The sequence below is a fragment of the Ictidomys tridecemlineatus genome, chromosome X, assembly GCF_052094955.1.
Source record: "Ictidomys tridecemlineatus isolate mIctTri1 chromosome X, mIctTri1.hap1, whole genome shotgun sequence".
NCBI lineage: Eukaryota > Metazoa > Chordata > Mammalia > Rodentia > Sciuridae > Ictidomys > Ictidomys tridecemlineatus.
In genome coordinates, this window is record NC_135493.1 from 29,530,270 (window position 1) to 29,557,065 (window position 26,796).

General features: G+C 39.3%; 1 protein-coding gene across 3 annotated transcripts in view; it reads left to right on the forward strand.

The window, feature by feature from the left end:
• The first annotated feature begins 301 nt into the window (after positions 1-301).
• The window catches only part of Lamp2 (lysosomal associated membrane protein 2), a 64,513-nt gene continuing 38,018 nt past the window's right edge, over positions 302-26,796 (forward strand). Inside the window, exon 1 of one of the 3 annotated variants that reach the window (XM_021722386.3) lies at positions 302-478. The gene's annotated coding sequence lies outside the window, so the exon portion shown is untranslated. The remainder of the gene's footprint in view (positions 479-26,796) is intronic. The other 2 variants (XM_078034319.1, XM_005319353.5) reach the window with 2 other exon arrangements.

Genomic DNA, 26,796 nt, shown 5'->3' on the forward strand with positions numbered 1-26,796 from the left:
GGCTGGGTCCCCAACAGGTTGTCCAGAACCTCACACATGGGCGTAGGAGGTGCCCGGTGGTGTCCCCGACCATAAGGCTTCCTGGCAGGAACCTCCCCGCGCCATGTCGCGCTCCCGCCAGAGGCAAACAGAACCCGGCCGGGCCTGGGGCCCCACGCCGTGCTCCGCAGGCTTGCGGAGGTCAGAGTTCCCTCGCGCTGATCACTGGAGGGCCCATAGCGCTCGTGAGATGGCGCATCACCCGCGACGTCACACGGAAGTGGCCCTGGCGTCCGCGGGTTTCTCTAACCCCTGCATCTGAGGTGCGCCCAGGCGCCTGGGGCCGACCGCGGCGCCCGCCCGCCCGTCACGGCCTCGCCTCCCTCCGGAGGCAGAAGCCTGGCACGAGGGAGCCCACCCGCGAGCCCCCGCCGGCCCAGCGCGGGTCAGCGCCCTCGGTGACACCTGCCCTAGACGTCGCAGACGCCGCTCAGGACGCGTAAGTGCGGCAAGCGGCGCGGGCGGGGCCTCATCCCCATTTTAAAGATGAGGAAACTGAGTATAAGATTGAATTAGTTTAACTAAGGTCACAAAGCTACCCAAGTGACAGAACTGGGATTGAAGCCCAGGCTGTCTGCTGACAAAGCTAAAGTTACTTATGCTATACTTAGTATGAATTCTTGTCCAAACTAATACACTTCTGAGTCAAGACAGCTCTAAAAATAACTGCATAACTTCTAAAATTTTTATTTTGGACTAAATATTGATTTCTTTATGTTGGTATGAAAAATCCACCATCAAAAATACAATCCTTTCTTTTAAAAAAATGAAGATAACATCTGTTTTATTAAAGCAAAATTATATTTATATTGATTATCTGAACATTTAAACATAGCAAACGTAGTAGGGTGATTAGCCAGGTGTGGTGGTGCACACCTGTAATCCCACTGGCTTGGGAGGCTGAGGCAGGAGGATTTAGAATTCAAAGCCAACCTCAGCAAAAGTGGGATGCTAAGCAACTCAGTGAGACCTTGTCTCTAAATAAAATACAAAATAGGGTTGGCAATGGGGCTCAGTGGTTGAGTGCTCCTGAATTCAATCCCTGGTACCAAAGGGGAAAAAATCAGTTAGGTGGAATAGACATCTGCATTTTCCATGTTCATTGTAGCACTCTTCATGTTCATTGTAGCCAAACAATGTGTATATCAGATAACTGTATGAATGTTTATGTTCTAAAATATCATTTCTTTATGGTGAAAACATTGAAACTCCTTTCTTCCAGCTTTTCGAAATGTATAGCACATTATTGTTATTTATACTCACCCTACTGCACAATACCATACCAGAATATCTTTTTAAAATCTTATTTTGAAACAGTGTCTCCCTAAATTGCACAAAATGACCTTGAACTTCAACCCTCCTAAGTAGCTGGGATTACAGGTGTGTGCCACTGTGCTGGCCATCTTTTTATTGTAAGTGTATTTTAGTTATACATAATGGCAGGGTTAATTTTGATATTACTATACATGCATGAAATATAATTTGGTTCCAATTTATTCTCCAATATTTCCCCTTTCCCTCTCTTCTTCCTTCCCTTCCCATCTCCCTTTCCCTGTTCCTTTTCCTCTACTTGCTTTGATTTGTATAGTGTTTTTTTCTAAATTAAAACTTCTTGCTTCTAACTGTAATTTAGTACCTATTGATTAACCTTTTCCCATTCCTCCCTCCCTGCTACTGTCCCTAGATGCTGGTAACCACCATTCTACTCTTAACTTCTATGAAATCAACTATTTTAAGTTCCACATATGAGTGAGATTATGTGGTACTTGTCTTTCTGCCCCTAGCTTCTTTCTTTTTGTGGAGGTAGGGGGTAGGGGGTACTGGGGATTAAACTCAGGGGTACTTGACCACTGAGCCACATCTCCAGCTCTATTTATTTTTTTTTTAATTTTATTTTATTTTACATTTTTTGGTACCAGGGATTGAACCCAGGTGTGCTTAACCACTGGCCCCATCTCTAGCCTCTTTATTTTTTTTTTTTATTTTGAAACAGGGTCTTACTAAGTTGCTTAGGGCCTCACTAAATTGCTGAGGCAGCTTTGGACTTGCAATCCTCCTACCTTAGCCTCCTTAGCCACTGGATTTATAGGTGTGTGCCACCACTCCTGGCCTTGAGTATATTCTTAAAATATCCAGTACCTTCTGATGTAAATCCTTATGCTTGTCCAACAGATTGTGTCTTTTGTTTTTTGTGTGGTCAATTATAGCACTATGGCCACCACAGGTAGTAAATATCAAATAACATTTGTATGAGTTACATGCACATCATGACATTTGATATCTACATTTCCAGCAAACAGGTACTTTCATTTATTTGTGTTCATTACTACTCATGCTACTGGGTAGCACCAATACCTGCCCAGATTGGAAGAGTCTAGGATACACCATGTTGCTCCAGAAATATCTGGAGTCAAATAAGTTAGAAAAATAGGCTTATTCAAAGCCAGCTTTGCAGAAAGAGAGAAGACACTATTGTTTCAAAATTTCCATATTCAAAATCTCTGAAGGTGAGCAAAGTTTTTAAAAGAGAAGAGGTGGCAAAAAGAAAAAGGCAGAAAATACACATATGCTGATTTCATTAGAGTGTGCTAATAGGCCTGCAAAGGGAGCAATCTCCATTTTAAGCTTCCTTGGTGCCTTTGAGGCCATGGTTAGGGCAGCCCTTCAGCTTCCATTCTAGGCAGGAGGAAGTTGCTCTCAATTTCAGAGGGAGGCCTGTAACTAAAATGGCTCATTGCAATTTTTTAAAAAAACATTAACAACCAATAAAACAATGGGCCTGGGATGTGGCTCAGTGGTAGAGCACTTGCCTAGCATGTGTGAGAGACACTGGGTTCGATTCTCAGCACCACATATAAATAAACAATAAAAGAAAGGTATTGTGTGCATCTACAACTAAAAAAAATAAATAAATAAAACAGTTTTGCATTTATGCCATGTATAAATTACACAACCACTGTTGCAAGAATGCTAAGACTATTCTATCTACTCTGGCAAAGCTCCTCAGCCTGTTTCCCACACATATTTCATGTACACCTGACCTACTGACACTGCTAATTGCTGGCTTGATAGCTTCTGAAATTAATATATGGAATTCACAGGCCAGGGAAACACTGACTCGTATATGTCAAGTAGCAGTTGGATGATGTCAAAAACTTCTCCCACCACTACCTGGGATTTGCCAGCTGTCCCCATGTGTATTGGGGCTCATTTCCTGTCATCAGGGAGCTCCTTGCCTGAATTTCTTGATGGAGAGGTTAATTATGTTCTATCCAGACAGGGTTAGAAAAAGGGATGGATAATCCACTGGTTGAGTTTCAGATTTAATTATGTGAGAATTAAAGGAAGAACTCCAGAAATGGAATGTTCAAAGTGGCATTCTACCAAACCTAAACCAAATTATTTTAATGCAACTGTTTTTTTTTTGTTTTGTTTTGTTTTCTTTTGTTTGTAGCACTGGGGAGGGAACCCAGAGCCTTGTATATGCTAGGCAAATGTAACTGAGTTATATCTCCCGCCCTAATGCAACTATTAATACTGATATTTAGTTCAAAAATGAAAAAATGTGGGGCTGGGGTTGTGGCTCAGTGGTAGAGTGCTCATCTAGCATGTGCTAGGCCCTGGGTTCAATCCTCAGCATCACATAAAAATAAATAAAAATAGGGCTGGGGATGTGGCTCAAGCGGTAGCGCGCTCTCCTGGCGTGCGTGCGGCCCGGGTTCGATCCTCAGCACCACATACCAACAAAGATGTTGTGTCCGCCAAGAACTAAAAAATAAATATTAAAATTCTCAAAAAAAATTTAAAAAAATAAAAAAAATAAAGGTATTGTGTCCAACTACAACTAAAAAATACTTTTAAAAAATGAAAAAAAAAGTGAGACAAATGCTAAATTGGATGAGATGCAGGAGAATGGGTATAAACTGAGAGTGTCCAGGCAAAGTTGGTTTTACTACTTCTGACTGGATTATCATTTGTGATTTTTGTTTGTTTGTTTGTTTGTTTTCCAGTACTGAGTATTGATCCCAGAGATGCTTTACTGCTAACTACATCCATAGTCCTTTTTTTTAAATTTTGAGATAGGGTTTTGTAAGTTGCTGAGGCTGGCCTGGAAATTGATATCCTCCTGTCTCAGCCTCCTGAGTCACTGGGATTACAGATGTGTTTCACTATGCCTGGCTAACATTTATTATTTAATCCTGGGAATGTGCTTTTAGAAAAAGTTTTACTACTTATTCAAAGGAGGATCTCAAGTTTAAGGCCAGCCTTATCAATGTAGCAGGCCTTGTCTCAAATTTTTTAAAAAAATAAAATTTAAAAGGGCTGGAAACTAGCTCAGTGGTATAACTCCCTGGCTTAAATCCCCAATATCACACACAAAAAAATTAAAAATTAAAATAAATGGGGCTGGGGCACGTCTCAGTGGCAGAAATCTTGCCTAACACATGAGAGACACTGGGTTCAACCCATAGCAGAACATAACAAATAAAATAAAGACATTTTGTACATCTACAATTTTTTTTAAAATTAAACAACTTTTTTGAGGCATGCTTAACATAATAAACTACACATATTTCAAATATACAATCTGGTGAGTTTTGACATGTGTATATGAGGGAAATGAGTGTGCCTTGTGTTTACATTGAGCGATGGAAGTCATCTCTATCTACTTTAGCATTTGTAGCCCCCTGGTGTCATCCCTGGAAACGCACTAGGCTTTGGAGCAGGTTCCTGCTTGCATAAAGCACACCAGGTGAGTAGGCAGGCTGGAGAAAGACTTCAAAGCATCTCCCGCCAGTGGAGTCAGGGGCATCAACTTCACACATAAAGGACAGCACTTTATTGCTCTTTTCTCGAGAAGGCCATAATTAACCGGTAAGAACTGAATACTACTCTTGGCGCCAAAGCCAAGAATAAAGCAGCATCACACTGTAAAAACAAGCTGCAGTTAAAGCCGAGACCTCCAGGGGGAGAAAGCACCTGGAGGGATGCCTAGAAAAAGCTGCAAAGCCTTCGGAGTCACTAGCTCCAAGTACAATAGTCACTTCGCAGAGAAGGTCGCCTTGATCACTGGCAGCGACCACGACCTCCCACAGCTTCAGCAGGCCCAGCAAAAGTACCAAGCGCAACAAACTCAAATGCCGGTGTTTCTCCCAGATCCACGAGTTCGTGTTCCCACAACCCTCACCCCAGTGCCCGAACGGGCGCCAGCCCCGCCCCATCCCCGTGTTCCGCCAACTCCCTTTCAGGGCTCCGCCCAGTGGAGAAACCAAGGAGAGACTAAACCGACGCTCCCCAGCCCTTTAACAACAGCAGGAGGGGGCGGAGAGGGGAAGGGAGGCTAACCACGTCTGGTTAAGTTTCGTTTTTATTAAAGTCTTCACGTGATTGCCCGACTCTTGACTCAGCGATTTTTCCAAACAACCTCCTTTAATTTATTGGTTTGTCATCACCGCCTTCACCTTTTCTTGTACTGTCCTATGTGCCACTATGAAGCATTTGAAACGAATCCCTTCATTCCACACAAAGAACGAAATTACTTTTAACTTTTAAAAACAAAAATCAAAACAATGGGGAGTAGAGGGAAGGGAGGGAGGATAGGAAAAGAAAACACAGTGGAAAAAAATCTGACATAATTTTCCAAGTACATATATGAAACAACAGTGAATCCCACCCCCATGTGCATACATAGGAATGGGTCTCTAACTTGAATAAGATATATTCCATGCTTTTATAATTATATTAAAATGAATTCTGCTATCGTGTATAACTAAAAAGAATCACTCTCCCTGTTTCTTTTTCCTTTCCTTTGATGAATAAAACCATATATATTTATTGATATATGTTGATGCATAAAGTTTATACTTGTGATGAACATGATGTTTTGATATATGTATACATTATGGAATGGCCAATTCAAGCTAAACAACATAAACATTACCTCCCATACTCTTTGTGTGATAAGAACACAAAATCTGTTTTCTTAGCAATTTTCAAGTATGCAGTATGTTGTTATTAACTGTAGGTAGACACCACGGTGTATAATAAATCTTATATGCTCATTCATATGCAAATGAAAAATTAGATAAAGTCTTGATAGATAGTCCGGAAATTCTTTCTCCCTTCTCCACAGATACACCCAGTAGTGGCAATTTGGAAAAGTATTTTACAAATTAACTTTTTACAAATCAAATCTTGAATTTTGTTTTTAAAAGTTTATTTTAGGGCTGGGGATGTGGCTCAGTGACAGAGTGCTTGCCTGGAAAGCATGAGGCCCTGGGTTCAATCCCAGGCACCAAAAAAAAAAAAAAAAGTTTATTTTAACCTTTATAATAAAAACGAATAAACACACCCCTTGTAGAAAATATGTAAAATTGGTTCCTACATGGTGGCATGTGCCTGTAAGCACAGTGATTTGGAAGATCAGAAGTTCAAGGTTAGCCTTACCAATTCAGCAAGGCCCTGTCTCAAAACAAAGGGCTGGGGATGGGATGTGGCTGAGAGGTAAAGTGCCCCTGGGTTCAATTCCCCAGTACAGAAGAGAGAGAGGGAGAGAGGATAAAAGAAAGTAAATATGTATACTCAGAAAATTCAAAAGACAGGAGATTATTTACTATATTTACACTCAGAATATTGTGGTAAGGAATGAGATGGACATCATTAACCTAAGTACATGTATGAAGACATGAATGGTGTGACTCTACTTTGTGTACAACCAGATATGAAAAATTGTGTTTTGTATGTGTACTGTGAATTGAAATGCATTCTGCTGTCATCTATAACAAATTAGAATAAATAAATACAATTTTAAGAACCCTTAAAAAAGAAATAATGCAGTAATAATTTGGTAAATTATAGTTCTTTTGTTTTGGATTTATAAAAACAATTGTAATTATGCAATTTCATTTCAAACTTTTTCCCTTATGCTTACATTTTCTAGTTTTATTAAGAACATACCTTTTTTTCCGCAGTGCTGGGGATCAAAACCAGGGCTTCATGAATGCTAGGTAACCACTCCATGGCTGAGAGACATCTTGAGCCCCAAGAAATATCATTTAATGAGTGTTTAATAGTCCATTGTCTGAATTGAACATGGATCAGTTAATCCCAATTCCTTCAATTTGGGACAATTGGGTTTATTATTTATTTTCAACTAAGTAAACTATTCAAAATAACCCTGTAGTAAATTCTCTGAAGTGAGGCATCCTTTGAAATGCAAATAGCCACTCCCAGACCAAAACTATTTTTATAAGTTTGAGTTCTCATTTATTGGAGTTGAAGTTTGCTTAAGGTAAAAACACCCCCAACCTTTTCTTTTGAAGATTCAAAATTGTTTGAAATTTTCAAACAAATATGGGGGGGAAGCAAAACAAAATTTTTGTTTTAAGCATTTTTCCCAAAGCATTTATTTCAATACCGTATATATTCATAATTACCTAGAATCAGTGAAAGGAGTGATTAATCTCTGTTTCCACTGAGTAGAGAAGAAAAACTTGAAAAGAATGGTTGTCCACTAGAATGACAACAGGGAGAGAAAGGGAGTGAGCATCAGACAAGTTGCAAAATAAAGTTCATGTACTCGCTCCCAAGTGTTTATAGCCTAACTAGACAAAATGAAGTCAAATGTGTACAGTATTTAGACAGGCAGATTTCTTTCTTTCTTTCTTTTTTGTTTTTGGTACCATGAACCAATAAAAATAATAATAATAAAAATATTATTTAAACCCATAAATTTCATTCCAACTACTTTTATTGTTGTTTGGTGGTTTTTGTTTGTTTATTGTTTTGTTGGGGGGATACTGGATATTGAACCCGGAGGCACTGAGCTATATCTCCAGCCCTCCCCCTTTTGGGAGGGCTGCTGGGGATTGAACTCAGGGGCACTCAACCACTGAGCCACATCCCTAGCCCTATTTTGTATTTTATTTAGAGACAGGGTCTCACTCAGTTGCTTAGCACCTTGCTTTTACTGAGGCTGGCTTTGAACTCTCCATCCTCCTGCATCAGCCTCCAGAGCCACTGGGGTTACATAGTGCCCAGCTATCCCCAGCCCTTTTGTCTTTTGAGACAGGGTCTCACTAAGTTGTTTAGAGCCTTGCTAAATTGCTGAGACTGTCTCTGTACTTTTGATCCTCCTGCCTCAGGGGATTACAGGTGTGCACAACTACGGCCCTCCTGGACAGGCAGATTCTAAATCACACTTCGTCATATTCTTTTACAGTCCTACCCCAGAGTCTGGCCTAATAGAGTCACAGAGAAGATAAATTCATTCACTCAACATTTATTGAGTATCAGCCATGTGACAGGCAATGTTCTTGGTCTTTACCTTGGTCCTTGTTCTTTTATCAGTGAACATAAAAGATGGAAATCACTACTTTGTGGCATTAACATTTTAATGAGGGAAAGTAGATACTAAACACAAAAACATAATAAGCAATATTTCATGTTAGAAAAAGATAATTGCATGCTGGGGCTGTAGTTTAGAGGTAGAGCATTTGCCTAGCACATTCAATCCTCATCACCACATAAAAAGAAATAAATAAAATAAAAGTATTGTGTCCATCTACAACTTTTAAAAATATTTTCTATTTTTTTAAAAGAGGGAAATAAATGCTATTTTAAAAATGAGCATACTGGGTGGGGCTGGGAATGTGGCGCAGTCATAGAGCGCTTGTCTGGCATGTGTGAGGCACTGGGTTCGATCCTCAGCACCACATAAAAATAAAATAAAGATATTGTGTCCACCTATAACTAAAAAATAAAAAAAAATTAAAAAGCATAGTGGGTACAGTAGTGCAGACTTGTCATCCCAGCAACATGTGAGACTAAGCAGAAGGTTTGTAAGTTTGAGGCCAGCCTCAGCAACTTAATGAGGTCTTGCCTTAAAATTTAAAAATCAAAAGTGTGAGGATGCAGTTAGTGGTAAAGAACCTTGGGTTCAATCTTCAGAATGAGAGAGAGAGAGAGAGAGAGAGAGAGAGAGAGAGAGAGAGAGAGAGAGAGAGAAGGAAGGAAGGAAGGAAGGAAGGAAGAAAGGAAATGGGCAGCCAGGAAAAGAGGTTGAAAATGTGTGGTGGTGGTGGTGGTGGTGGTGTGTGTGTGTGTATGTGTGTATGGCAGGGAGGGGTCAGTATTAAATAGGCTCTTCTTTAAGAAAGTGACAATTAAGCAAAAACTTGGAGGAAGTGAGTTAGCCATCTGGATATTCAAGGGAAGAATGCCCCAGGCAGACAAAACAGCCAGTGTCAAAGCCCTGAACTTGGGGGTGTACCTGAAGAATAATAGGAATGTTCATGAGAACAGAATCTAACCAAGCTGATTGCTTCAATGAATAAATGGCTAGATAGATGATTCGAAAGGAAGATGTTAGCAAGTATGAAAAAAGCTGCAAAAAAAAAAAATGAAGGCTGGAGTACTTGAGCAGCTGCTGAGTTGGAAAGAAGTTAACATTGGAAGATGGTTCTAGGCTGGCTTCTGGAAACTTGAGTTATGTAAGGGAGCAGAGGGGCAGAACAACTATAAAATGGAGTCAGGGCCTCAAACTGTTGGGTGATCATGGCCCAGTTGTGCAAATATTTTTCTTTCTGTTATTTATTTATTTATTTAGTGTTGGAATTCTTTTTTTTTTTTTTTTTTTGGTACTGGGGATTGAACTTAGGAGCACTCAACCACTGAGCCCTATTTTGTATTTTATTTAGAGACAGGGTCTCACTGAGTTGCTTAGCACCTCACTTTTTGCTGAGGCTGGCTTTGAACTCCCGATCCACCTGCCTCTGTCTCCCAAGCCACTAGGATTACAGGCATGCACATCAGATCCAGCTTGAAATTCATTTTTAATGAGCCATACTTCTCTTGACAAGTTGTATTTACTCAGAAACAAAGAAACAATTTTGGTCTTGAGAGTAGGAACTCTGGTATATGATACTGTATCTACTATGTAATTTATGTTTCTCACTGGCATTCCTAAGTAAAATGCCCAACAATACAAAATTCACATGAAGTAACACATACAGGAATATATTTAAGTCATTCTATAGGTCTTAAAATATATTTTTTATTGAAACCATGTTATATTATTTACACACTTAAAAAAAAATCCTTTGTATTCTGTTACCATTTAGAGTTGAGTATTTTCCCCAATCTTTTCATAAAACTTGGAAAATCTACAAAAAATTATTTCCTTTAAAGTTATTTCTAAAGGAAACTATTTTTTCCAGATTAAATGAAATAATAGACATTTTAGAATAAACCCTCCAACACTTGATGAGTTGACCCTTCCTTTTTTTTTGTACTGGGGTGTTTAACCACTGAACCACATACCCAGCCCTTTTAAATTTTTTTTTTAATATTTATTTTTTAGTTCTCAGCATACACAACATCTTTGTTTGTATGTGGTGCTGAGGATCCAACCTGGGCCGCATGCATGCCAGGCCAGCGCGCTACAGCTTGAGCCACATCCCCAGCCCTCCCCAGCCCTTTTTTATATTTTTATTTAGAGACAGGGTCTCATTGAGTTGCTTAGAGCCTCACTAAGTTGCTGAGGCTGGCTTTCAATTTAAGATCCTTCTGTTTTGGCCTCCCTAGCTGCTAGGATTACAGGTATGTGCCACTAAGCCCAGGTGAGTTGACCCTTCCTGATGAGGCTTCCTCTCATGTGGTGCATTCACAGATCTTCATTCCTATATTACTATCATTATTATTTTAAGCTGGCCATTTTGAGATGAGGAAACTGCAATTGTCCTCCTGATACCTAATGTGTTTGCCATTTTGATAGTTCTGTCATTCATTGTTTCTATTATTTTCCTCATTAAAATCCTAACAATAAACAATGAATGTCAGTGGAGTCCATTGTACACCAGATGTGCAAATTTCTGAAGGATGAAAAACCAAAGTGTTGAAGACTATTGAAAACTGTTATGTACTCTTATCTTGATAACCAAAAATAAAAACAACCCCCCCCCACCGGCATTTCCTATTGATATCTTCTAAATGCTAATTTCAGGAAGGAAAATGACCAAAGGCCCACATCTTTTTTTCCTTAAAGCCTGCTTCTTTTACATACAGCGCTTGTATATATTTTTTGTTGCTGCTTTATTTTTTTATTCTTCATTTTTTTGTTCTAATCAGTTATACATGACAGTAGAATGCATTTTGACATAACAAATATAGATGGAGTATAACTTCTCATATGTATCACTTTTAGCCTCTCTGCCTCTTCTTTTTCAATTTGTTCTACATCATACATGCATGGAGTATAACTTGTCATTGGTCTGATTGTACATAATGTATAATTCCACAGGTCCTATAATCCTGTATGCCCATAGGGTAATAATGTCTGATTCATTCATCTCCTTCCTACTGTTGCTACTTATCAAAGCATTACAAACTTGGTGGCTTAAAACAACACAAATTTATCATCTTACATTTTGGAGGCCCCAAATCCTAAAATCAAAGGGTCCCTGGGCTGTTTTCCTTCTGGAGGTTCTAGGGGAGAGCCTTTTGTAGTTTCATCTCCAGGCTTCTGGCTCCTTCCTCCATTTTCAAAGGGAGCAATGACTACTGGAGTCTTTCTCCTGTTGAATTATGCTGATCTCTCCTTCCATTGACACTATCTTCAACTGACTGTCACCTCCTTCTTTCACTAGCTCTTTGTGAATACCTGAGAAAGAATGCTCATTTCCATCTAAGATCTTCATCCTCCCTTTTTCCTGGGGAAATGGGCACATTTGATGGGAGCATTGTTCTGCCTACCAAAGCAGGAAACTCTTGAATAGAGGTAGAGAATGTGTTTCCACTCTTTATTTGGTTTGGTTTTGTTTTTGCAAGTGCTGGGGATGGAACACAGGGCCTCACACATGCTAGGCAAGCCTCTACCACACCCCCAGTCCCTCTCTTGTGGTTTTCTAATTAACAAAAGGTTGAACCTTTCTAAAATAGTTGCCAAATATTTTATTTTCTTTTTTGTGATATTAGGGATTGAACCCAGGGTCTCCTGCATGCCAGTCAAGTGCTCTACCTCTGAGCTATACCCCCAGCCAGTGTCAAAAGAAATTTGATGGCAGCTTTTAATATCAATGTTGAATGCTTTTTTTGTGTTTTCTTTCTTTCTTTCTTTCTTTCTTTCTTTCTTTCTTTCTTTCTTTCTTTCTTTCTTTCTTTCTTTCTTTCTTTCTTTCTTTCTTTCTTTCTTTTTTTTGTACATGGGGAATTAACCCAGTGGCATGTAACCACTAAGTCACATACCCAGTCCTTTTCATTTATTATTTAGAGACAGGGGAGAGACAGGGTCTCACTAAATTACCTAGGGCCTTGCTAAATTGCTGAGGTTGGCTTTGAACTTGTGATCCTCCTTCTTCTCCCAGATCACAGGCCTGTGCCAGCATGTCCAGACCCTTTTAGATTCATCCACTATGAACTTCCTCCTCTAACAAATACTGAGGCACAAGAAATTTCAAAAAGCTGTAGAATCACAGTTGATAGAGCACTTATCTAGCTTCTCTTCTGATGCTGAAACTCATGTTTTCTGGATAAATGCTTGTTTGGCTTCCCTTCAAATATTTTCAGAGATTCTGGTCAAGTCATTAGGAATATTTTTGAAAGTGTCTTTAAAAATCCTCCCTTCCTACTGACTGAACTCAGTCCTTTTAATTTCAAACTATTCTTCGTACTTTTCTCTCTGGAACTTTCTAAAACACCTTCCCTTTTCCCTGTGTTTGCCCAGTAGGTATTTGAAGATGGCTCCCCTACTAAGACTTATGTTGGCAAGCCTGGTCATGGGCCCACAGGAAGATTGTCCACAGTTCCCCCATTCTGACTTCTTTTCTAAAGGTTCTCTATTTGTTAATGTTCATCTGTAACTGTGGAACCTAGAATAAGAATATATAACTCTATGGTAGAGTCCACTGGGATATCACTTCACCTCCCTTGACTAGAACTTTCCACCTAAGTGGCCCCAGCTTGCACTTTGTACCCCCTTTTTTTTAAAGAGTCACACTGTTGACTCACATTGAGTTTGTCAGTAATAGAATCCTGAAGATCTTTTTCACATGAATGTTTGCTAAGTGTACTCTCTTCCATCTTGTCAGATAAGATTTGAAAAAATCTAAAGTCAAACTATGTTTATGTCTGTTCAGTTTGATCTCACTGAGTTTAACCCACTATTTAATTTTGTTTCAGATAATTACAAATCTTGATTCATTTCAATCTGAATCATCAGACTAGCTTGCCCTGCTAAATTTGGGTCATTTGCAAAGTTTTTGCTCACTTAATTTTCAGGAAAATGTTCCTCTCGTTTAAAATGCAATTCCCCCCCAACCCATAACTATTCTGACATTTAGAACACTGGAAATCAACATTATCCTTCAGTTTGAACCTCAGTTTAACCTAAAAAAAATCTTGCTGTTTTCCTTTCTTTAGAGCAGAGAGCTATAATTATTTTTCCCATGTCTTACAACAACAGCTACAGATTAATTTTCTGTCAAGTGTACTTTTAAGCAAGTAAAAACATAGACCACATAATTTTCTAGATATAAGTTCTTGTAGAACAATTTCTCAAAGTGTCACCCACAGACCACATGTATCTTTCTCACTTAAGTGTTCTTAAAATGAAGACACCTGTGCCCCACACAGACTTTTAGATTTTCTGGTAGTACAGCTCAGAAACCATTTTAAATAAACCACATGTGGTTCTTATGTACACAGGAGTTTAAGGACAGGAGTAGGAACCTGACATCGGTATGTTTGTGTATGTGTGTGTGTGTGTGTGTGTTGCTGGGGATTGAACTCAGGGCCTTGTTCATGTGAGGCAAGCACTCTGCCAACTGAGCTATATCCCCAGCCCCATGTTTATTTATTTTTATGACAGGGTCTTGCTAAGTTGCCATGGTTGGCCTTGAACTTGTAATGCTCCTGCCTCAGCCTCCTGAATCAAAGGGATTATAGGCCTGTGCCACCATGTCTGGATCATGTTTAAAATGAATTTCCCAGATGATTGTAATGTGCAGCCATTCTTTCTTTATTTTATTTATTTATTTATTTATTTTTTGTAGTTGTAGATGGACACAATACCTTCTTTTTATGTATTTATTTTTATGTGGTTCTGAGGATCGAACCTACTGCCTTACACATGCTAGGCAAGCACTCTGCCACTGAGCTACAGCCCCAGCCGCAATGTGCAGCCATTATTGACAAACACTGATTTATATGCTCTACAATATATATTTGAGCATTAAATAATATTTAACAACTTAAATTTCATAAAACCCTTTCAGCTCATAAAATGTCACCTGTTTACTTTGGGCTGGAATTACTTGTCCTAGAGTAAAAAGTGCCATTATGAGGGGAGACTTGAGGTGTCTAGTCCTAAATGTTCCCATAGCAACTGTCATGTTATTCTTCAGATAGGGAAGGTTGAGAAACTACTGTGTGCTCACTACAGAGTGAAAAGTTATACAAAAGCATTTTGTAATGAAGTACAAAACTGAGGAACACATGTTAAATGCTACTTCAGAAGTTCAGCTGATAAGGAGGTTGGTGAGTTCTGCCTTAGGCAGGGAAAGATTTTTCAACAAGTAGGTTTTGAGCTGCATCTTGGAAACTGAAGGATTTGAACTGATATTGCAAACAAACAGGAAGCTTCCTGGGTGAAGTGCATTCATGTTTTCAAATGCAAATAACAGAATTCCCTAGGTAGTAGGGGGTTAAGCTTAACAGATGTTTGATATCCCACTTGTTTTGATTTGCTAAGACTGCTATAAGAAAAGGCCATAGTTTAAACAACAAAAATATATTTCTCATTGTTCTGGAGACCGGAATGGAAGTCCAAGATCAAGATGCAGACACATCTGGTGAGGGTTTTCTTCCTTGTTTACAGGCAGCTAGCTTTTAATTTTTTTTTTTTCCTTGTACGGTGGACTGAACCCAGGGGTGTTTAACCACGGAGCCACATCCTCAGCCTTTATTTTTATTTTTTTGTAGTGCTGAAGATTGAATCTGGGGCTTTGTGCATGTGAGCAAGCTCTACCAACTGAGCTATATCCCCAGACCCCAGCCCTTTTTATTTTATATTTAGAGACAGAGTCTTGCAGAGTTGCTTAGGGCTTCAATAAATTGCTGAGGCTGGCTTTGAACTCGTGATCCTTCTGCTTCAGCTTCCCCAGCCACTGGAATCTTAGGAGTGTGCCACACTGCACCTGGATCCTGGCGCTTTTTATTTTGTATTTTGAGACAGGGTCTTGCTAAGTTGCTTAGGGCTTTGCTAAGCTTCTGAATCTGGTCTTGAACTTGCAATCCTCCTGCCTGCCTCAGCCTCCCCAGTTATTGAGATTATAAGTGTGGGCCACTGTGCCTGGCTGGGTGACTAACTCCTTGCTGTATTCTCACATCATGGAGAGAAAGAGGGCTATGACCTCTTCCTCATCTTAGAAGTACAGTAATCCTATCACAGGGGCTTTCCTCTCAGGACCTTATCTACACTGAATTACCTTCCAAAGGACTCCCCTCCAAATATCATCATAGTGGGAATGAGGGCTTCAACATATGAATTTTGGGAGGACATATTTAGTCCACAGCACCACTTAACAAGAAATTGAGAGGTAGATGTCCTGGGTTTGTGTAGCAACTTAAAAAAAACCCTCATCAGTGTTTTTATCTTTGTGCTCTGACATTCTCAGTACAATAGCTATCTTCCCTCATGATTCTGAGATGGCTGCTATGACACCAAGCATCACATCCTAACTCTATTATTTCAAGTAAGAGATTGATGGAGGCCTTTTCCATATCTATCTCTTTTTCAGACAGGGAAAATCTTTACACAACACTTCCTTAGAGTCCTTGTGTCCCATTAGCTAGAAGTAAGTCACCTGGTCATCCTAACATCCATCACTAACAAAATGAGTGTGACTGGCTCAAAACAATTCTGATTCATTTCTCTCAGCTGAACACACTTCATCTGTGACATAATGTTCTGTTACTAAGCTGTGTCTGTGAGAGATGTAATGTGAATGAATACTTATGTAGCAGTAAGGAGACCAGCCAGGTTAGAGCAGTGACTATGTAATGTGAAAATAAAATTAGCTTGGAAGAGAGGAACCAAATTAGGAAACCCTTAAAACCCAATCAGAAGAATCTTACATACAGTAGGAAAGAGGGAGCTATTGAAGGGTTTTGATCAGGAGGCAGATATAGTAAGAGCAATATCTGAAGAAGATCAATGTGACAGTGGTATGTAGGATGGATTGGAATCAAGGAGACTAGATAGATGGTCTCAGACAAGAGTAAGTGTTGATCTTTTATTCTCATGAGTGGCTAGTTTGGGGTATGAAGGAGATGGATTAAAGATAATCTAAGACTTCTAGTCTGTTTGACTGGGAGAATGATGGGTACAAAGAAAATTAGGAGGGACCTTTGGGTTGCAGGAAAAGAGAAATAATGAATTTGGCTTAAGACATATTCAATTTGATGCTGACACAGTGGTGCACACTTGCAATCCCACTGATTTGGGGAGCTGAGGCAGGAGGATTTTAATTTTGAAGCCAGCCTCAGCAACTTAGTGAGACCCTGTCTCAAAATAAAAATTAAAGGGCTGGGAATATAGCTCAGTTGGTAGAGTTGCTCAGCACCTTGCTGTTGCTGAGGCTGGCTTTGAACTCTTAATCCTTCTGTCTCAGCCTCCTGAGCTGCAGGGATTACAGGTGTCTGCCACTGTGCCCAGCTTAAATTTTGATAATGATAAAATTTTAGAAAGTGTAAGGAGATGAAAATGCTAATTACCCTGATTTGATGAGTACATTGTATATATGTATCAAATTATCACATTGTACCCCATAAATATGTGCAATTATGTGTCAATTAAGAAGACAAAAATTAATAAGAAAGCAGCTGTTCTGACTTTTTGTTGAGACAAGTGAGTGAAAATTGACTAGATTATGTTATGTACATATATTAATGTGTCACATGAATCTCACTATTATGTGTAATTATAATGTATCAATAAAAATATTAAATAAAAAAGTGAGTGAGTCTTAGGTACAAGCACTGTGCTGGATGTGACAGTATGTTGAAGGTTGAAGTATCAGCAGGGCCTGCAAGATTTAGCTCTTTGGTTTTATTGTCTGTTCCTGTAGTCTAATCTTCATCTCAGAAACCATGGTATCTGGCAAGAAAAGACTGGAAAATATGGTATGGTAAGGGATAGAATCAACTGAACTATATTTATTTTTCTTTTGTCTCTGTGTGCAATGTGTTCTTTATTAATACATTAAATAACCATATTCAGTAGCATGTCTAATAATTCAAAACTCCATCATAGCAATGAATGTGAATAATATTTCAAGATATAAAAATATATGGCTCGGTGCAGTGGCACATGCCTATAATCCCAGCAACTGGGGAAGCTAAGGCAGGAGGATTGCAAGTTCAAGACCCAACCTCAGCAACTTATTGATGCCCTAAGCAATTTAGCAAGACCCTGTCTCAAAATAAATAAATAAATAAATAAAAATAAAAAGGACTGGGGATGTAGCTCAGTGGCAAAGCAAAGCATCCCAGGGTTCAATCCCCAGTACCATAAATTAATAATAAATAAATAAAATAAAATTTTAAAAATCTGCAATTTCTGTTGCTAGCAAATCACACATACTGAAAATTTCATTTTGGTTAATCGTCCACTGTAATAGTTGAAGGAAGTGCTAAATTTCAGTTAGAGACTGTGGACATGAAAATGTTCATAGAACCCTAAATTTTATCTCTGGACCCCAGATTAAGAAACACTTAATTAGAGGGTAAAATAAATCCCTGAGCAATATTTAAAATCAATCAACTGAGCTGTATTTATTTATTTTTGTTTCTGTGTGCAATATGCTACTTTATTTGTCATAGGAAAATTAATTGATGGCATATAATTTATAACACAATGTATCAAAATATATTAGTATATTTTTGAAAAGAAGAAAGCAATTCTTTCAGCTTTTTCTGAGGTATAATTGGCAAATGAAAATTGTATTCATTTAAGGTGCTCCACATGATATTCTGATGAGTTATTTTTATTACATTCTATTAAATCCTTAATAAAGGGATTGGCTGGATGCACTGTCTTCTTGCAAAACCACCAAATATTTACATGATCAGTCATCTGGAAAAGGAAATAAATAAGGCCGGACACATGGCACATGACTGTAATCCCAGCTGCTCAGGAGGCTGAGACAGGAGGATCACCAGTTCAAAGCTAGACTCAGCAACTTAGCAAGGCCCTAAGCAACTCAGTGAACCCCTGTCTCTAAATAAAATACAAAATAGAGCTGGGGATGTGGCTCAGTGGTCAAGTGCCCCTGAGTTCAATCCCTGGTACCAAAAAAAAAAAAAAATCTGCAACAAGTGGCTGCCATCTTATACCAAAGGGCTGCCTGCAACCTTTTCAGTCACACTTGCAGAGAAAGGTTATTGTCATTATTAACAGTATCATTAAGGGGCTGGGGTTGTAGCTTAGAGCACTTATCTATCACATGTGAGGCACTGGGTTCAATCCTCAGCACCACATCAAAATAAATAAATGAAATAAAGTTATTATGTCCATCTACAAGTAAAAATATTTTTAAAAATAGTGTCATTAAGGGTGAGGTAAGAAATTCTGAATCTGACATCTCTCCTCCAAACCCCTACTGCAAAGGAAGAGAAGAATATGATATTATTTCCATTATTTCTTAAGCAATGCATCATTTTGGAGTTTGACAGCTCATAATGTCTTGGGATTATTCTTTTTTATAATGTATTGAGCGGAAAGAGCATATGGAAATCACAGTGGAGAGCTGAGTAGGGGTGGTGTGGTGTGGTGTGTGTGTGTGTGTGTGTGTGTGTGTGTGTGTGTGTGTGTTTGAAAGAAAGAGAAATAGCATAAATGACATAGAGAAAGAAATAGCCAGAATGCAATGCCAATCAAAATCCCAATGGCATTTCTTGTAGAAATAGATAAAGCAATCATGAAATTCATACGGAAAAATAAAAGACCCAGAATAGCAAAAGCAACTCTAAGCAGGAAGTGTGAATCAGGCAGCATAGCGATACCAGATTTCAAACTATACTACAGAGCAATAGTAACAAAAACAGCATGGTACTGGTACCAAAACAGGTGGGTGGACCAATGGTACAGAATAGAGGACACAGAGACTAATCCACAAAATTACAACTATCTTATATTTGATAAAGGGGCTAAAAGCATGCAATGGAGGAAGGATAGCATCTCCATCAAATGGAGCTGGGAAAACTGGAAATCCATATGCAACAAAATGAAACTGAATCCCTTTATCTCGCCATGCACAAAAGTTAACTCAAAATGGATCAAGGAGCTAGATATCAAATCAGAGACTCTGCATCTGATAGAAGAAAAAGTTGGCTCCGATCTACATATTGTGGGGTCAGGCTCCAAATTCCTTAATAGGACACCCATAGCCCAAGAGTTAATAACAAGAATAAATAAATGGGAGTTACTCAAACTAAAAAGATTTTTCTCAGCAAGAGAAACAATAAGAGAGGTAAATAGGGAGCCTACATCATGGGAACAATTTTTTACTCCTCACACTTCAGATAGAGCCCTAATATCCAGAGTATACAAAGAACTCAAAAAATTAAACAATAAGATAACAAATAACCCAATCAACAAATGGGCCAAGGACCTGAACAGACACTTCTCAGAGGAGGACATACAATCAATCAACAAGTACATGAAAAAATGCTCACCATCTCTAGCAGTCAGAGAAATGCAAATCAAAACCACCCTAAGATACCATCTCACTCCAGTAAGATTGGCAGCCATTATGAAGTCAAACAACAACAAATGCTGGTGAGGATGTGGGGAAAAGGGTACTCTTGTACATTGCTGGTGGGACTGCAAATTGTTGAGGCCAATTTGGAAAGCAGTATGGAGATTCCTGGGAAAGCTGGGAATGGAACCACCATTTGACCCAGCTATTGCCCTTCTCAGACTATTCCCTGAAGACTGTAAAAGAGCGTACTACAGGGATACTGCCACATCGATGTTCATAGTAGCACAATGCACAATAGCTAGACTGTGGAACCAACCCAGATGCCCTTCAATAGATGAATGGATAAAAAAAAATGTGGCATTTATACACAATGAAGTATTACTCTGCACTAAAAAATGACAAAATCATGGAATTTGCAGGGAAATGGATGGCATTAGAGCAGATTATGCTAAGTGAAGCTAGCCAATCCCTAAAAAACAAATGCCAAATGTCTTCTTTGATATAATGAGAGCAACTAAGAACAGAGCAGGGAGGAAGAGCAGGAGGAAAAGATTAACATTAAACAGAGACATGAGGTGGGAGGGAAAGGGAGAGAAAAGGGAAATTGCATGGAAATGGAAGGAGACCCTCATTGTTATACAAAATTACATATAAGAGGAAGTGAGGGGAAAGGGAAAAAACAAGGAGAGTAATGAATTACAGTAGATGGGGGTAGAGAGAGAAGATGGGAGGGGAGGGGAGGGGGGATAGTAGAGGATAGGAAAGGTAGCAGAATACAACAGTTACTAATAGGGCATTATGTAAAAATGTGGATGTGTAACCAATGTGATTCTCCAATCTGTATCTGGGGTAAAAATGGGAGTTCATAACCCACTTCAATCTAATGTATGAAATAAGATATGTCAAGAGCTTTGTAATGTTGTGAACAACCAATTAAAAAAATTAAAAAATAAAAAAGAAATAGCCGGGCACAGGGACGCACACATGTAATCCCAGTGGTCTGGGTGGCTGAGGCAGGAGGGTCTGAAATTCAAAGCCAGCCTCAGCAATTTAGTGAGGCCCTAAGCCACTTAGTGAGACCCTGTCTCTAAATAAAGTATAAAAAGGAGATGGGATGTTGCTCAGTGGTTAAGCACCCCTGGGTTCAATCCCTGGAGAGAAAGAGAGAGAGAGAGGGGGGGGGAAGGAAGGAAGGAAGGAGGGAGGGAGGGAGGGAAAGAAAGAAAGGAAGAGAAAAAAAGAAAGAAAAGCTCAGAAAGAGACAAACACATAGCTAAGGAGAAAGTGGAAGTGGTCAAAGTGGAAGTCAGAACTTCGCCAACAGCAGCTGACTAGGATAGTGGGAAAAAAAGCACATATCCTGCCACTTTCCCTAATGTGACACAAATGGAAAAAAATAAAAGCCTGGGAAATAAGCTGGGAAGATCCTTTCACCTGCTCAGCACTGAGATCATATGGTCTCCAAAAGCCAGAACCTATTCTCATGTTTTCTATGTATTCAATAATTCAAAAAACATTTAGTGATCACTTACTATGAGAATAGATTAGTGAAAAAAATGACAACACTCTCTTCCCTACAGAAGCTCACAGTTGGGCTGAGGTTGTGGCTCAGTGGTAGAACACTTGCCTAGCACATGTGAGGCACTGGGTTCAATCCTCAGCACCACATTAAAAAAGTAAACTAATAAAATAAAGTTTAAGAAAGTAAAAAAAAAAAAAAGAAGCTCACAACTGCTACAGAGTCTGCATCAGTGAAGGAAAATTACCTGAGCAACATCCAACACATTGGAGAACACATAGTCTAAATCTCTGGACTTGATCTTGGCTGGTTAACGAGGCTTTCTCTGCCAAAAGTCATGTTGCCTGAAGGAGGAACAGGATTCAGCTTGGTGGGGAGAAGGTGGGAGGAGAAGGAATGTGCTCAGCAGAAGTAGGACTACAGGTTGTTTTAATTTTATTTTTATTTTTTATATCTAACAGTGTCTTTAAAATGTTCTTCATCCAACATGAATTACATTTATATAAAAAGAATTATAAAATATGAAGGGTAAGAATGACTTTCAGGTCAACATGGGTGTCTTAATTTGTGTGTGGAAGGTCCATCAGATGCACAAAAGACATGAAATAGTTTTCCTAAGGTTGCATGATAATTGGATGGCTGAATGGGTTCCAGAAATCTAGTTCAGCATCAGAACTGCTATATCCTGCTTTGCTCTGCTGATATCAACAATGTTTATCTTGTGGTACATCTCCAATTTCTAAAATTCTGACATAAATCTCAATGGTTACTTAAAATTCCCTATAAAATAGCTGGGGCTCAGTGACCCACATCTATAATTCCAGAGACTTTATACACTTTAACTTCTGTTGCCCCCCCCCCAACCTGGGAAGTTGCTAAAAAAGCAGATTCTAATGCTCTCCTCTCTTGCTCAAATTCGCAGTGGGGCCCTTCAGGTGACTGTAATGTAGTCTCAAAGGCGAGAAACATGTCATTCTAGCAGATTAGCTCAGATGTTTACCAGGGGAGGTTAAAGAAAATCCTTCTGGGGAAAACAAATGAAAAATGGCATACCTCCATTTACTCAGAGAGCATTTTTAGTTATAGATGGACATGATACCTTTATTTTGTTTATATAGCTTTATTTTTTTAATGTGCTACAGGGGAATCGAACCCAGTGCCTGACTTGTGCTAGGCAAGCATTTTACCACTGAGCCACAACCCCAGCCCTCTGTTTTCTGCCAAGCATGGTGACACTTGCCTATAATCTCAGTTGCTGGGCAGGCTGAGGCAGGAGGATCAAGAACTAAAAGCCAGCCTCAGCAACAGCAAGGCACTAACCAACTCAGTGAGACCCTGTCTCTAAATAAAATACAAAAAAAGGTGTGGGGTGAGGCTCAGTGGCTAAGCACCTCTGGGTTCAATTTCTGGTACAAAAAAATCCTATAAAATAAAATGGTGGTGAGTTGGGTGCTGAGGTTCCAGGTACTCAGAGGGCTGAGGCAGGAGAATCACTTGAGTCTAGGAGTTCAAGGCCAGCCTGGGCAACATGGCAAGATTCTATCTCAAGTAAACAAAACCAAAAATAAACCAAAAAAATTAATATAATGGTGCAGTTCTGTGATACAATTTTTATACTAACCACATGGTGATGCTGCAGATAGGCCTAGATGTAGGGATTTGTTGGGGGGGGTAGAATATTTTTAAAATAAATTATAGTAGAGCTATACAAATAAAGATTATGCAGCCATTTAAAAGAATGAGGTAGAAGGGGCTGGGGATGTGGCTCAGTGGTAGAGCCCTTTCTAGTAAGTGCTAAGGCCCATGGATTCAATCACCAGCACTGTGATTGAAAAAAAATGAGGTAAAGCTATATGACTTATAAAAAACATCTTAAAGATAGGCCACTAAGTGAGAAAAGCAAATAACTAAGCAATATTAACATGCTCGTATTTGTCTAATTTTAAAAAGGATAAAAAGCTGGTGTGTGTTGGGGCTGGGGATGTGGCTCAAGCGGTAACGCGCTCGCCTAGCATGCGTGCGGCCCGGGTTCGATCCTCAGCACCACATACAAACAAAGATGTTGCGTCCGCCAAGAACCAAGAAAAAATAAATAAATGTTAAAATTCTCTTTAAAAAAAAAAAAGCTGGTGTGTGCATACGTTTTTTCCAAAGAGTACATAAAGGAAGATGTTAACAGTTGTTGCTTTGAGGAGAGGGAATGGGATGCAAGGAATGGGAAATGGTGTTTTCTTTTGATTTTATACTTATTTCTTTTTAAAATTTATTTAATTTTATTTTTTACATAAATGGAACACAGCTTTTCATTCCTCTGGTTATACATGAATTTTATACTTGTTTCTATATTTTTATTTTTGGTGCTGAGGATTGAGCCCAGAGCCTCATACATGATAAACAAGTGATCAACCACTGAACTACGTTTCTAGCACACATACTTTCCAAAATTATTTGATTTTTAAAATGATTTGCCTTAGCTAATTTAAAAATCATTATTATAAAAACAATCCTTTTGTTATACAAATATAAATACTGCAGAAATTAATATAAATCCCCCACTTTTTATTAGAGCTTTATGGTTATACATAGTTTTGGGTTTTTATGACAAATTTATATGTGCATGGAATTCAATTTCAGTTCATGATCCCCCCTATTCCCTATCTCCTTTTCCTTCCTTCTTCCCCCAATCCTCTTTTCCTTCCCTTCCCCACTTCTTAATCACATCCACCAAGGACAGGGAATCCCTGACGAGTTCAGGATCCCAGGGTTCAGAGTGTGGTCACCAGTCCAGCAGTGTCTGGGTCACCTGGGAAGTTGCTAAAAAAGCAGATTCTAATGCTCTCCTCTCCTGCTCAGATTTGCAGTGGGGTCCTTCAGGTGATTGTAATGCAGGCTCAAAGGTGAGAAACATGTCATTTTAGCTGATTAGCTCGGATGTTTTCCCAGGGGAGGTTAAAGAGAATCCTTCTGGGGAAAACAAATGCAAAAGCAAAATGGCATACTTCCATTTTCCCAGAGAGCTCCAGCTCAAGGGTTGGCAACCCCTCCACCCCATGTCTCTGTAGGATTTGAGTGTTCACCACACTGTCACAGCCTGAAGGCATTATCCAGAAAAGGAGAAAATGCTAAAAAAGAAAGGGAAGAGAGAGTGTAAGATAAATTAAAAGGAGGATGAGAACATTAAAAAAGAGAGAATGAAATTTAAAAAAATAAAGATCACATGGTAGCAAGTAGATGACACTATTCTCTCACAGCCACTTGTTTATTTAATGTGTTCATCATTTTTCCAGTTTTAATCTCTGCACCTTTAAGTTCATTTCTTTTTCCCATCCCTACATTTTATTGTCTATCATTTCCAAAATCCAATAGGCTCAACATTTCTTACACTATTCAGTGCCTTGACATTTAAGGAAGAGTTTGTCAGTGATCCCCTACTCTTTGGTCCAAAATTCTTTGGTCATGAATGCTCAAAGTTACTTAAAAGAGTCATATAGTGGTTGAGGCAGGCCTGCTGAGGAGTTTTGTGCACTGAAAAGGTATGAGGTATGGCCAAAAAGCACATGGAAGTGCTTTGGATACAGCAGTATCAGCAAGCGAGTGAACAGATGTGAAACTTGCATAAGAGAGAAGCTATCCAAATTACTCAAACATGGACCTTGGTCCCATGTGTAGATCTTCCTCTACCACAGAAAGCCCAGGAAAAATTCCTTTAACCTGGGGCAGGGTAATGACATGCAGAAAGTGAAAAATCTGAGTGTTTCAAGGGTAAAGCATTAAACAATTGTGAATATGAAACTCAGACCCAACAAAGATTTGAGAATTTTTAGCCTATTTATTCTGACAAAATGTCTACCATGTCCAAAAACATCAGTCTATCTCATGAGGGCACATATCCCAGTCAATTTTTTTTCGGGGGGGGGGCGGTGGCGGGTGGGGTGGCATAGAGACTGAACCCAGGGGTACTTAACCACTAGCTACAACCCCAGGCCTTTTTATTTTTTATTTAGAGACAGGGTCTTGCTAAGTTGCTTAGGGCCTCATTGAGTTTGCTGAGGCTGGCTTTGAACTTGTGATCTTCAGTCTCAACCTCCCAATTTATTGGGATTACAGCCATGTGCCACTGTGCCCAGCCTTATTGCAGAGAAACAGAATTTTGTTTTTGTTTGAGTTGAATTCTTACCTAATGAGACTGCTCATATTTTACTGAGTTCCTTTTCAAAAACTGTTCTAGGCAAGTACTCTATCACTAAGCTGCATCCCGAGCCCCCTCTTTTGTAAATTTGATAACATTTACAAGAGATAAAGGGCAGCAATATATTAAACCAGGTATCTGACTGCTTGAGACACCTAGTTCCTTATATTTTAAATAAATAAATGAGTGTTTACTTATATAGAACCCTGGAATGGTAAAGCTTTACCATTGAACTACATCCCCAGTCCTTTTTACTTTTCATTTTGAGACATGGTCTAAGTGGCTGAGGCGGGCCTCACTGGTGATCCTCCTGTGTCAGTCTCTTGAGTCACTGGGATTACAGGGCTGCACCACTGTTCCTAGCTGCCTTTGAGGGTTTTGAGATTACCATGCTGTGTTCTGACTCCAGAGCAATCAAATCAGGATCTCAAAGGATGGGACCAAGAGGCATCTCTATTTTAAAGCTCCACAAGTGATTCCAATGTGTAGCCAGGATTGAGAACCACAGTTCTAGTCTTATTATTTCATTTTATAGATAAGGATAGAGAAGCTTAAAGAGATGGAGCAATTTTCCCAAGGTTACGCTTCTAGTAAGTGGTGTCTCATACCCAGCTCTCAGCGAATCTAATACTCTTTCCACTAGGCTCTTTTGTCTTTTCCTCTAGAACATAGAGTTTTGCTGAATATTAAAGTTATGCAACTTGCTTTGAGAGAGAAGGGCCAGAGTCCATCAGTAAGGATTGGTGGGGCAACTTCTGAGGGCTCACCTCAGTCATGTGTTCTTTGATTCAGCACAGCTCTAGCTGAATCTTATTGATGGCGAGGCAGTCAAACGACATCTTGCTTAAAGCAATGACTAATAATGAGTGTATATTAGCCTGTGTTGGGCAAGTCACTTGCTCATGAGTTAGTTTCCCCATCACAGTATTCTCACTTTCAGGAGTTAACTAAGTTAAAGTAAATGATAGTATAGACAGATCAGTGGTGTGTTTTTTTTTTTTTTTTGATGCTGGGGATTGAACCCAGGGCCTTATGCTTGCCAGACAAGCACTCTACCAACTGAACTATACCCCCAGCCCCCATCAGTGGTTCTTAACATTTGGGTGAGAGTGAGGACTAGGGTGGGGAGTCACAGGTTCCATTAGTTAAAGCTATAAAGTTCCCCAGAAAAATACACATACATAAATGTCACATGTAAATTCTAGGAATTCACTGAATTCACTGAAGAGCCTTCCCACATTCCAAATCTATGACCAAGCACATTTACAGACCCCAGGTGAAGATCTCCTGAA